We start from the raw sequence: 12,580 nt of genomic DNA on the forward strand, positions 1-12,580 counted from the left end.
CCGAGTTTCTCCTATACTGGGCTCGTTAAACTTTTACAGTAAAGGACCTGTTCAATTACAAACAGGAACGAACCACTCCTTCCTAGGGTTCGAATTTAAACTAGGTTGGACTCGTCCGAAGGATGAGCTTATAATCAAGCATATGTTATCCTCCTCAAGCTTGTTAAAAATAAAGAGGTACTTGCCAGAAATGGTGGGGGAAAAGAGAGAAGAATGAACCTGTTTGTCACCTTTTGTCTCAGAAGAAACTTTATTACCACTCTTGAACACGACACTTTTCATTCACCTGGGTTGGGAAATCTTTTACCTCACAGTTGACCAAATCACTTTGAAAGTCTTTAACCGGGTTTCGGGGATTAACTTTGAGTTATTCGTCACCAAGCCATCTGTTGTGTCGTTATGTGTTCAAGAGGTCTGCAAGCAAAACTTTCATCTGCAAAATACTTGTCATCCATTTGACCATCCCTGAGTCAGTCCTTACGGCAACATTTCTTCAACTTGAACAATGATTTCGTGTTGCGGGCTTGCCTGCAACGGGTCGCTTTCTATCGACATCGGCACATTATCTAGAAAGATGACTTAGGAATCGACAGTACCTTGAAGTCTGCATGCATCAATGGCAGGTTTCTCGCCTTTGACGTCAGTTTACATCATTGACTTTCGATCAAAGGATTCCGTGAAGTGTTCGACATCAAAACATCTATTCACATTTCACGGGTTGTGCTTGGTACTTTGAGAACCATTGACATTACTGGTGGTTTCTCTCACGCTTGTTAACAGTTTACATCATTGACTGGTAATCAAGTGGTTTCTACCATGTTCGACATCGAATCATTTAATCACATGGCTAGAATCGTACCAATTCGGGAAGTAGAAGTGAAGACCCTGGATCTAGTTTCTACCATCCAGGCTGCGAGGAGTTTTGTATTCATTATCTATGTAGACTAATCATAAACAGATGGCTGCGTCCATACTGTGTCTACAAAAGTCTATTAAAATGATGTACTGCAAGATCATTCATGTATCAGAATAGTTAGTCCATTAGTTAAAGTTTTGAATCTGAGTATGGGAATGCCTACCTCAGTGATGATATAATCTTATCCATGTATTTTGTGTTGAAAATTGCAGGTTCCAACCAGGCCATCCACAAGACAATCCTTGAAATGATAAAGCGCTTCACCCTTCCTAGAATTACAAAACCCTATTCTATTCCAGGCTTCGCACTTTAGGGGGCAATCTGTTACACTAAAAAATGTCACCTTGACTACTTACAGTTAGTATGGCTCAAATCAACAGTCATGCTACCCTCTTAGGCAAGTCTCATGCCTCTGTTATCCATCTCAAACTCAAAGAAGAGAGAAAGTCTTGTAAAAACTATGTTTATCTCTGGGGTCGCAGGTTCTCTCTAGCCTTACCTGCGGGGACGCTGACCATGTTCACAAAATCTGCGTCCATGGACGCTCTGTATGTTAAGGGACAGGTGCGTCCCTCTGTAAAAGGCAAAATGCGCGAGTTTTATCTTGAAAAAGTTACTTGTGGTTACTTCTAGAACATTCTAGAGGTCGGTTTGATGAAATGGATGCGCCTCCAGTTGGTTCATGTATCTCTATTAAGGGGGAACTTATCCCATCAATAAGGGAGCTATCCCACCCAAAGAGGGGGATGATCCCATTGATAGTGGACCTGAATAACCTCTTTACAGCACTATAAATAAAGGCATTGAGCCAGAAGGAGAAGAGGTTGGAGCTATACATTTTCTTTGGGTAAATGCTGCAGGATTTAGGTCTTCCATTAGAGCCTTTGTGAGGAGAGATTGTCTTCACTTGATTCTACTTGGGAGAGGGTGAGCTTTGTCAAAGTAGAGGAAAACCCTTGATGGACCCTGGGAGGAACTTGCACAACACCAAGGCCAGGTTGTAAGAGTTTCTTTGTTTCGTTATTAATACAAACTGGTTTATTTTTCTCAATAGCTTGTGTTAATGAGTTATTTCATGTGTTCCTTGGTCTGCATGTTGAATATATGTTTTATTATATGAAATGCAAGTGCTTGGTAATTGTTTGATTGTTTGTGGTTGCAGGAATTGACTTGAAGGAGGAGCTCATCCGGATCGTCAAGAACGGACTTCAACAACAGCGTTTTGGAATAAGGTAAGCCTAAACACTTGTAGTTTTCATGTTGTAAAAGGTGTATTTAGAGAAAGATCACTCCATTTTGTCTTGTTTGTCATTAGAATGTCTTAGACTTCTAGGAAGGTCAGTCGTGTCCGCACCCTTGACAGATTCCGTGTGACAGGGAGATCTGCGGGATCAATTCTGGTGGTGAAAGAAGATGGTGAGCAGTGGAAAGATAGAGATCGAGAAATTAAATGGTCAGAGTTTTGAGTTATGGAAACTCAAGATTGAGGATCTGTTGGTGGATACAAATCAGTGGATCGTATTAGAACCAGGTACTAAACCAACGAGAGTGTCCGATGAAGATTGGAAGAAGTTGAATCAGAAGGAAAAGAGCATAATATGATTGTGTGTCTCAGATTCAGTATTGCTGAATGTATCAGGCGAAGCTACAGTGGAGGATTTGTGGGACAAGTTAGGGAATTTGTACCAATCTAAGTCCTTAGTGAATAAACTGTTCCTACGGAAAAAGTTGTATAACGTGAGGATGAAAGATGGAGACTCAGTGACAGAGCATCTGAACGCATTTAATATTTTGGTAAGCCAGTTATTGTCTATTGATATTAAAATTTCAGATGAAGATAAGTGCATTAGTTTTTTGTGTTCTCTACTAGATTCGTGGGATAGTTTGGTTATTGCAATAGGTAGCAATACAACTGCCTTGTAGTTTGATGAAATAGTCTCATCCTTGTTAACAAAGGAGATGAGATAGAAAAATACGGAGAGCCAGAATGGTGATGCCTTTTCTGTACGAGGACGGTCCCATAACAGAAACAAAAATAAGTCCTCGAGTGGGAGATCTAAATCTCTAGGAAAATTTGTAAAGGTGTGCTGGAAATGTGGAAAGGAAGGCACTACAAAAGGGACTGTAAATCTAAAGATCCTGACAAAGGAAAGGTATCTAATGATGCTCCTTCTGGAGAGGTGAAAACCATCTCAGATGAAAGTGGGGATGTGTACTTGGCTTCTTCTTCAAGCCCACATGTAGATCATCAGGCATGGTTGATTAACTTAGGTGCATCCTTTCACTTAACTCCCCATAGAGAGTGGTTCTGCGAGTATGAGAAATACGATGATGGTGATTTCTTCTTAGGGGGTGATAGGAAGGCTAGAATCATTGGTTGTAGAAAAGTAAGGTTGAAGTTGTAAGGTGGAAGGATTAGAACACTTCTGGGTGTTTTGCATATTCCTGCATTGGCTAGAAATCTGATTTTTGTAAGCAAGCTAGATGATGCAGGTGCAAAAACAGTGTTCGAGAAAGATACATGCAAGATGGTTCGAGGAGCACTGGTATTGATGCGAGGAGTTCATATTGGAACTATGTACAAGCTGCAAGGTAACACTATTTTTGATGCGTGTAACAATTTTGTGGTTCCTGAAAGTGGAGCAGAAAATCTAGTGGTCAATGGAGAAAAGACCATGATATGGCATCAAAGGCTTGGACATATTGGAGAGAAGGGCCTTCGAATACTTCAAGGTAAAGGTATGGTAGAAGGTATGATTAATATCTCTCTAGATTTTGATTTCTGTGAAAATTGTGTATATGGGAAGCAGAATCGGGTGAGTTTCCCCTCTGGTGGTAAGAGGGGAAAACATATATTAGAGCTTGTGCACAGTTATGTGTTTGGACCTGTGAAGGTTCCATCACTGGGTAAGTCTATGTACTATGTATCATTTATAGATGACTTCTCAAGGAATACATGGATATATTTACTTAAGAAGAAATCTGAAGTCTTTGACAGGTTTAAATAATTTAAGGCTCTGGTGGAAAACCAGACAAAGAAGAAGATAAAGGTGGTGAGGGCAGATAACGATGGAGAGTTTTTCAAGAAGGAATTTGGATAGTTCTGTAAGAAGTTTGGTATAGCATGACAAAAGACTACTCCATACACACCTCAGAAAAATGGAGTTGCAGAAAGAATGAACAAGACGTTGATGGAAAGGGCAAGACGCATGTTCAGTGGTGCCGGGTTAGGACAGGAATTATGAGCAGATGTAGTGGAGATTGCACGTTACCTAGTCAACAAATCACCTTCATTAGCGTTGTAGGATAAGACTCCACAAGAGGTATGGACTGGTAAGAAATTGTCTCTTTCACATGTGAGGGTATTTGGATGTGATGCATATGTACATGTTCCAAAGGAGAAAAGAAAAAAGTTGGATAGTAAATATGAAAAGTGCATCTTTATTGGGTATAAAGAGATCTACATGAAGCAACCTGAAGGATTTGCAGTGAAGGGTAAGAAAGAACTGGTATGCAAGTTAAAAAAGTCTCTGTATGGGTTAAAATAGTCACCAAGGATGTGGTATGAAAAATTGATACATTTATACGAGGACTTGGCTTCACCAGAAGCAAAGCAGATCACTGTGTGTATTTTAAATTAATTAGTGATCATGTTATTTATTTGGTCTTGTATGTGGATGATATGTTGCTAGTTGGAAATGACAAAGAAATTATTCAGGATTTGAAGACCCAATTCTCCTCCAAATTCAGTATGAAAGATCTTTGTATTGCAAACTATATTTTGGGCATGGAAATTAAATGAGATCGGGCAAAGAGGAAGCTCTAGTTAAACCAAAGGAAGTATGTCAAGACAATACTGCAGAGGTTTAATATGCAGGATAGTAAAACGGTGAAGGTTCCTATTCCTATAGGTGGAAAGTTATCTGCTGAACAGTGTCCCCAGACACAAGAAGAGGAAGAGGACATATCTCGTGTTCCGTATGCAAGTGAAGTTGGTAGCCTGATGTATGTGATGATCTGTACTAGACCAAACATTGCACATGCAGTGGGAGTATTGATAAGGTTTATGTCAAAACCAGGGAAGGAGCATTGGATAGCAGTGAAGCAGGTTTTTAGGTATTTGCGTGGCACTAGTGATTATGGTTTGTGCTACCGAGGAATACCAGGATTGGACATAGTTTTGGATATCTGTGGCTTTGTTGATGCAGACTGGGTTGGAGATATGGACCAGAGAATATCTACAAGTGGGTATGTGTTTAACCTATTTAGAGGTGCAGTTAGTTGGATGAGTAAGAAACAATCTGTAGTGGCACTATCAACTATAGAGGCAGAATACATGGTAGCCACTCATGCAATCAAGGAAGTAGTTTGGTTGCAGATATTGTGTTCAAGTATGGGGTTAGTACAAGGAGCTATAGGGATAGACTGTGACAATCAAAGTGCAATTTTCTTGGCAAAGAACCCTGCTTACCATTCAAAGACAAAGCACATTGATGTTTAGTATCACTTTTTGAGGGATATGATAGAAGACAAAAAGTTGTTGCTGGTAAAGGTGGATACTTTGAAGAATACATCAGATGCATTGACAAAATCTGTGAGCTATGAGAAGTTCTCTTGGTGTAGAGAAACAATGGGCGTTGTAGGGCTGGATAAATAACTAAGCTCTCTTGTGGCCCCCTATGGAAAGAAAACAAGTAGGATATTGTTGGGTTAGATGAGGGTTGGAGCCCCCCCTTTGTTTCGTCGATGCGCAATAGGGGGGGGGGGGGGGGGAGGTCATAGGGGCGTGGCAACCCCCCCTATTTGAGGGGGGCAGTAGCCCCCCTATGGGGTTCGGGGGAGTGCCCCGAGAATTTTTTTTTGGACCCTATATTAGGTGGACGAACCTACCTATGGTTTTGTCCATGGTTTTCACACATGGTTTTAGGTGCGATGGTTTTCAGCCCATGGTATTTTGTAGATCTAGTCAAGGGAACTACGGTTATGTTCTAATCCAGGGTTAATGGATTATGGTTTATGGATGCTTTGGCATGTATATATATAAGTATTATAACATTAAAAGGAACATAATAAAAAATCAATCTGGTAGTCCCGGTTTTGGGATATAGGGGAAAATCGTTGTGTATATTTGTTTTATGTGTTATTTTCTCACCATTGTTTATTTTCTGTTTTTTAGAATTCTTATGCAGGTAATTTCTATATGGAGTTAAAACCTACATTTGGTATCAGAGTTGTTTTGGCTTCAAGGGGACGCCTTTGCTGCTGAGGGGTTTTTCTCGGGCCTGTGGTAGACCTTGTTCGGTGGGAGATATGCGGGATCGATTCTAGTGGGGAAAGAAGATGGTGAGCAGTGGAAAGATAGAGATCGAGAAATTTAATAGTTAGAGTGTTTTTACCTGCCTATATATAATTAATAGAAAAAGGAAGTACTGCCAAGCTTACACAAAAAAATATCTATAGATATTAAATTAATTTAATAGACTTTAAAAGGGAAATTCTTATTTGGAATTAAAAAAAAAAATTGAAACAAATTTTCAAGAGAAACATTTCAAGGTGATTATAGTTTTATTGAGTTAAAACGTAAAGAAGGTTGGCTATGTAACAAATATTTTGAAATTGGGATCTAGTTTCACTATATGCAAGACATTGTAAGATAGTGTTTTTCATCTTCAATCATCTTAGTGTCAGCAATGTGATATACTATTTCATTCTAAGGCATTTTGGAAATGGATCAACACCCACTTTCACTATGGAGCTCATGAGAGTCATTTCTTATTATAACAATGCTTATTTTCTTCTTCACACTCATCATAATATATAAATAGTTTTGGTCTTCTAGGTTAGGGTTTATCACCTTATTATAATGTATTAATTTTCATTTTCCTTCTAACTCTTTATCAGAACATAGTTTCTCATTAAATTTGATGTAATAACATTTTTAAATTATCCCTATTTTGCAAATTGATCTCTTTAGTTATTCCAAAATGGTTTAGCCAAGATTGTGCATCCTCATGCCATCCTTGCTTAAGTTGAAGGTGGTTTTCACTAGAGTTTTAAGAAATTTTATGAAGCCTCTTATCTTCCATGTTGTTTGACTTGTTCTTATCCATTAGGTACCTAGCCATGGTTGTGCTCTAAACGGGGATATTTTTCCTTTTTCATGAGCAGGATATCATTGTTAAAAATTACTAGAGAGAAATATAAATTTACCAAGAGAAGATTACAAACAACTAGCAACAAATCACAGTCATGAACACAATGTTTAACCTGGAAAATATGTATCTATGAAAAACGAACTAACATACTTATGTTAGTCCCTTGGCCAAAACCTGGCCAAGTCAGCATGTGAACCTACATTTCTCAACTCCCTAGTACATTACAATGAAGTATTATTGTCCTTTTAAAGGATTTACTATATATAATCCACTAGCACAAAACCATGGGAAAACAAAACCTTGTGCTTGAAACCACCACTGTTTGATTGAGAAAATTTGGCTATTTCACCAAGTCAAGTTTTACCTAAGAATCCCTCCTTAAACCTTGAGTTAGGGTTTTTATTGACCAAGTCTAGACAAACCAACTATGTGAGCCATCATCACTCGCCTCCAAATCCTACCCCCTCAAAGTTTATATCTGAGGATATTCAATAATTTGGCATGCCCCTTATATCCTAGGCCTAATTCCATATTTTATTGATAATTTCATAGAGGTGTGTATGATTTGTTGAAATTTGGGCAGCTATAGGACAAATTTCCATATAGACCTAAAAAGAATCTCGTCATGCCAAAAAAAAAAATTCAAAATGGACAAAGCAATATTATTATTAATGTGTCATGAATTAACATGGGCAAAAAATCACTAAAGACATGTGAAAAAAATATATTTAATATTATTTTGTGCGAAATTCAAGTTTAAGAATTTCGCTCAAATATTTGCAAGTCAGACTCAAAAGTAAATGACCTCATTGGCATCAAAAGGCACCCCATCGATTTGTATATATAAAAGATCATATGGATCATTTGGTTCATTGTACCATTGAGAGGAATGATCTATAGTGGCTTGTTGTATCTCACACTCTATAACCCACATCTCTATGGCTCACTGTTATTATATGGTTCAAATTATTTCTGAGGATCATTATTTATTTTTTAGTGGCTCGAATATCATTTTGTGTGTATTGTTACTTTATAGTGGCATTGCATCAACATCGACATCACATCTCTTACATAGGCATCACATCAGTAGTGGCATCACATCAAAAGTGGCATAGTATCTCTTACAGAGGCATCACATCAACAATGGCATCACCTCTTATACAATGGAATTTCTATACTTATAGTAGCTTGCTTAGATAGTGGCTTGATATATGAGAGTGATCTTGGTATATGACTATGACAATGTTCTTGATCTATATGACTGCAACATGAAGGAATAACAATAACTTGTGATATGGTTGTAATAATATATGGCATAACGACTTTCGATATAGCATTGAATTTGGTATTAATATTATATATATGAGATGCATATGTATTTGGAAGTAATCTTAATGTATATGAAAGTGCTCTTGACTTATCACATATTGATGACAATGCTCTGGATATGTGATAGTAATATTGATGTTAGTTACAACATTACTCTTGGTGATCTCTTATGAAAATGTGATGTTTGGTAATAATAGTGATATGACAATGATGTATGGATTGATGATGACATGACAATGATCTACTTGATAGTGATCGTGATATGAAGACTTGTATAAACTTATCTGAACTGGATTGACCCTAGGTGGCCTAGTGTGATTGATGATGAAAGACACATGTCTCATGATATCTGTACTTTTTATCTCATATGAACATTTGATTAATATATAATAGAAGAATAATCTAGTTTGATTTCCCCACTTGTTGGGTTTTCCCTAGTCTCTGACCTAAATCTTGGTGTCTTTATTGCGCATGATTTCCTTCTATTGTTCTTTACTGTTTTGATACTTTGGTGATGTTATTGTTCTCTCTACATAATTTATAATGATGAAATGATGTTATGGGGTGAATGTAATATGAAAATGTTGAAAAAGTTTTGAAATTGCAATTATTTAGAATAGAGAAAAATTTACCCCTAAAAATTAACATGGTATTAGAGTTGGGCTGAAGAAAATTCATTGACATCACCCTCCTGAAGACACATATGATGAAGTGCATAAAGAAGAGGATGAATATGGAAAATACCTAAAATAATGCTAGGGTTTGAAGGAAAACTTAAGGAGCCTTTGTACTTACAGTTTGAGAGAAACCCTATGAGGGGCTTGGATATGGAAAAGGCATGGGCCCTAGAGTATTGGAACCCTAGTATGATTATGATCAGTGGGAATCTATTGAGTTAATTAAGTACCTATGATAGATTCAAATTAACCTGAGTCATAATTGTCTTCTACCGAATAAGAGATGATATGATACATATAGAGATCATCTTGTAGATTGATAAGTTGGATTTGGCTACTGATGAAAGAGATCAAGGATATAGGTTGTGTTCAAGAGGAATAATTTGTAGATAACTTTGACATATGGTTGATGTTCTGTGGTACAAGATCAAGAGGGAGCTAATAACTTCCTACAATCCTCATGAAATATAGTTACTTTCAAGACTTATGTTATTTTCTTCTCTTCTTTAGATTTATCATTTCAGACTATTATTTATTCTTCCTACATGAATATTTCAATGATTCTTTCACTAAATTTTTGGATGAGGATGTGATCAAGGAAATAAGATCTTTAGGATCATCAGAATGCAAAATAGTGTAGGAAGAGTAAGATCTAAGAGGGAGTTGGTGCAAGATAATGAAGAATCCACTCTCCTATCTAGAAAAAGGATGACAATCTTGCCTCATAACCAAGTACACTTTCATTATGCTTATTTACTTTTCTATTATTTCTTTTCCTCGTTTTATGGGATCAACAAGTATATTTTATGAAAGTGAGGACCAAATATTCTATATCAAAATTGATGAGGATGTTGAGCCATCCCATGTTTAAGAGTGGTGCTTGAAAGTAGACAATATGTCACACCTTGAGGGAAGAAACCTAGCCTCTCAGGTTGATAGCTATGATTGAGAAGCCTCCTATTCAAAGGGAGTAGATAGTCAAGTTGAATGTGTCGTTTTGATGAGATTATGAGAGCTATATTCTTTTCATACAAGGATCATTCTAGATGATGAGATGTAGTAATTTTAGTTGTTTTTGTAAAAATAATTTCAACTGCGATAAAGGAAGATGCTCTCATAGGGAGAAGACCATGATAACATACTAGCACCTATTGTTGAATATACTATTATCAAATGTATGAGAAATTTTCTTCTTCCATGATGTAGCATACTTAGATCTACCTCAAAGATTTGAGGCATATGAGATGAGACTCATGATTACATATTAAAGAAAGTCCCATGTGGACTCTATAGAAATGGCAAGAAATTTCTACTGATGAATTCAAACTGAAAACAAGAGATACAAATTTCTTCCACAGTTTGCACAATAGAAAATCAGAAGATAGAAACACATGCAATGACATGAAACCATCAAAACAAAAGGAAAAAAATGATTTACAGGGGAACCCAACTGGGAAAAAAACCTCTTCACTAATTTTCATTAATCAGATGAGAATGAGAATCTATTACAATGTTAGCTTCAAGCTTTGAATCACACCTGTCTCTGTAAAACTACTCTTGTGTTGAATAACTATCTTTGGCCAACACTTAGCCTATTCAAGCCCCTGGCTAGCCTCATATTTCCTTGCACAATCCTGTAGAAATTGAGCTCCTAAAGAATATGGGAATTCCTTATTTCTTTGCTCAAATCCCAAGGAATTGATCACCTACTTAATTTCCAAGCCTATACACTCAACTAGTATATAATTTATGATTACAATGTGCCTTTTCCTCCACCTCAACTAGGAAATTCGAATTCCATGCATGTTTGGGATATTTTTAGCTAATTGACTAGTTAACTGAGAGATCAATGAGTTAACAACAATCATAACTACTCAACTAACCTTCAACTAAGTCAACTAGTAACTATATCTTAGTTAACTGAGTTCAACTGAAAATAACTGAACTAGATTTCTATATTTTAGAAATCACTACATACACAAAACTACTCCAAGCCTACAAACTCAAATTGGATAATATGACTAAGTGACAAGGCCATGTCACTCAAGCTAACTGCAATCCAAGTCATCTTGCTAATGTGGAAAATTAAATTACTCAATTTGGCTAAGGCACAAGTCAAATTGATCCTTTCTTGCTACAATTTCTAACGGACTCAAGTAAGTCACCTAGACTTTGCATGCCTGGAATGATGGGCATGTGATGCATAATACAACCAATATTCATGATTGAAGGCATGTCTTTGATGTTTTATTTTATATATCCTAATAATTTACTTCTGACATGATCAAATCATCTCTTCAATACCAGAGGATGTTGACCTCAGAGCCTCTATAATCAACTGTTTGATATTAGAAGTGTAATAGAGAGATGATGAGGACTTTCTTGACAAAGAGAGCATGTTGTTAAACACTTAACATGATGGATTAAACTAAATCAGTTGAGAGTGAGTATTCTTCAGATTCATATTTGATGGATCCTATAATGGGTTGGAAACCAGATGGATCCTTTATTTGTATTATGTACTTAGAGGCAGATAGATCATGTACATGTTTATTGCATTGTTGCTAGACATAAGATGAGACAACTATTAATCATAAACTAAGATACACTGCCAGACTTAATGGATAAACTGATGTTGATTAACTGAAAAGTTTGTTGACAGAAAGAGCATATTTTGGTGTTGCTTTAGCTTGAGGTCTTTCATGGTTTCCTAGATAAGCCAGAAGTAGAAATTAATTTCCTTGAGGATAGTTGAGGAAGTGTCATTGAGAAATATATTCAGAGAGATATTTGAGCATGTGTTGGGAATGACTGTGATATATTGCGATATTAAGAGTGGGATCTTACTTTCATAGAATCACATGTTTCATGACTAGTCCAGGCATATTGAGATTACATATCACTATATCCTGGATATGGTACAAAAAGGAGTAGTGAGAATCCATCACATTGCGACTAATGAACAAATTGCTGACATTCTTACCAAGCCTTTACTGAAAGGGAAGTTCTTGGTCTTTAGAGAGAAACTTAGACTAGTGGAGGTGACCTTGCCAAGAAGTGGTCATGACTGATTGAGAACACTAAGCTATGTTCTTCCCCCATATATAAACTCATAGGGTGGGAATGTGGCCGGAGAGCTCCTGGGGTTGAGGAAACTCATGGAGAATAGGTGTGTCTAATCCTTACCTCATGGTAAGTGTATATCCCTTATTGTCAATGTATGGCATGTCTAATCCTTACCATAAATGGTAACTGTGTATCTCCCGTACTATCAAGTCTGGTACTTGACCGAGTATACCCTAGTATGAATCCTACCGGCAAGTTGGGCTTGTTGGGATTGCCACCCATCTGACTAATGGTTGAGGAGACTAGGGTGTGTCTATTCCTTACCACTTGTGGCAAATTTGTATCTCCCCCAAGTGTCTTGGGTGTTTTTTATCCTTACCTCTTATGGTAAGTGTGTATCTCCCCCAAGGTAGTGGATGTATGTATTCTACCACTTG

This window comes from Pinus tabuliformis, chromosome 4_1, assembly GCF_031772625.1.
Source record: "Pinus tabuliformis cultivar Carrire ecotype Pingquan chromosome 4_1, CPIR1, whole genome shotgun sequence".
Classification (NCBI taxonomy): domain Eukaryota; kingdom Viridiplantae; phylum Streptophyta; class Pinopsida; order Pinales; family Pinaceae; genus Pinus; species Pinus tabuliformis.